This window comes from Myotis lucifugus, unplaced genomic scaffold, assembly GCF_000147115.1.
Source record: "Myotis lucifugus unplaced genomic scaffold, Myoluc2.0 scaffold_642, whole genome shotgun sequence".
Lineage (NCBI taxonomy): Eukaryota > Metazoa > Chordata > Mammalia > Chiroptera > Vespertilionidae > Myotis > Myotis lucifugus.
The window spans coordinates 45,543-47,128 of NW_005871690.1; the positions used below are offsets into that span (position 1 = coordinate 45,543).

General features: G+C 59.8%; 1 protein-coding gene across 1 annotated transcript in view; it reads right to left on the reverse strand.

Moving 5' to 3' along the window:
• The window catches only part of UBASH3B (ubiquitin associated and SH3 domain containing B), a 37,203-nt gene that overhangs the window by 2,725 nt on the left and 32,892 nt on the right, over nt 1-1,586 (reverse strand). The window lies entirely within an intron of this gene.

A 1,586-nucleotide genomic window follows, 5' to 3' on the forward strand; every position in this document is an offset into this window, starting at 1 on the left:
ACTAGCCTTTTATTATATAGGACTAGAGGCCCAGTGCACAAAAATTTGTGCACTCGGGGGACGGGGGTAGGGGGGTCCCCCAGCCTGGCCTGTGCCCTCTCGCAGTCTGGGACCCCTCGGGAGATAACGACCTGCTGGCTTAGGCCTGTTCCCGGGTGGCAGAGGGCAGGCCCAATCCCTAGGTGCAGCCCCTGGTCTGGCTCAGAGCAGGGCCGATTGGGGAGTTGGGGCGCCGCCCCGTCATGCACAGAGCAGGATGGATCGCGAGGTTGCGATGCCACCCTCAGTCACACTCAGGGTAGGGCCGACTGGGGGGTTGGGGCACTGCCCCCTGTCACACTCAAGGCAGGGTCGATGGGGAGGTTGCGGCGCCACCCCCTGTCATGCACAGAGCAGGGCCGATCAGGAGATTGGGGCTGCTGCACCCTTGTCACACACAGAGCCGCAGTGCGATCAGAGAGATTAGAGAGCTCCCCCCCTATCAGGCACAGAGCAGAGCTGATCAGGGGGTTGGGGCGCCTTCCCCTGTCACGAACAGAGCAGGGCGGATAGGGAGGTTGTGGCCCCGCCCCCTGTCACACACAGAGCCGCAGGGCGATCAGGGTGTTTGGGCGCTGCCCCCGTCACGCTGATCCCGGTGCCGGGAGGCCTCACTGCTCCGCTGATTCCAGTGCTGGGAGGCATATTACCCTTTTACTATATAGGATAGAGGCCTGGTGCATGGGTGGGGGCTGGCTGGTTTGCCCTGAAGGGTGTCCTGGATCAGGGTGGGGGTCCCGCTTGGGTGCCTGGCCAGCCTCGGTGAGGGGCTGATGGCTGTTTGCAGCTGGTCACACCCCCTTCAGGGTGGGGGTCCCCACTGAGGTGCCTGGCCAGTCTGGGTGAGGGGCTGAGTGCTGTTTTCAGGCTGGCAGGTGACTGAAGCTCCCAACCGCTCCTTTTTTTCTTTTTTTTTTATTCTGGGCCAGCTTTAGCTCTGAGGCTTGGCTCCAGCTCTGAGGCCTTGGCTGCTGAAAGCAGGTATCTGGTTTGTTTGTGTTCTATAATCGAAACACTGTTTTAACTCCAGCTCTGTTTTCCCGGCTGGCTGAAAGCAGGTTTCTGGGGTTTTGTTTAGCTTCTATATTTGTAACAATGTTTCAAACTGCAAGCTCAGAGGCCAGCAGCGGCAGGCAGGGAACGTTGGCTTCCTCCGTCACTGAAGCAAGCAAGCCTCATGTTCGCTTCAAGCTGCCTGGCTGCCGGCCACCATCTTGGCTGGCAGTTAATTTGCATATCGCCCTGATTAGCCAATGGGAAGGGTAGCGGAGGTATGGCTAATTACCATGTTTCTCTTAGAGTAATATGCAAATTGACCATCACTCCAACTCAAGATGGCCACCCCCATGTCGACACAAGATGGCCTGCAGGGGAGGGCAGTTCTGGGTGATCAGGCCAGCAGGAGAGGGCAGTTGGGGGCAACCAGGCCTGCAGGAGAGGGCAGTTGGGGGCAACCAGGCTGGCAGGGGAGGGCAGTTAGGGGGGACCGGGCCAGCAGGGGAGGGCATTTGTGGGCGACCAGGCCTACAGGGGAGGACAGTTAGTGG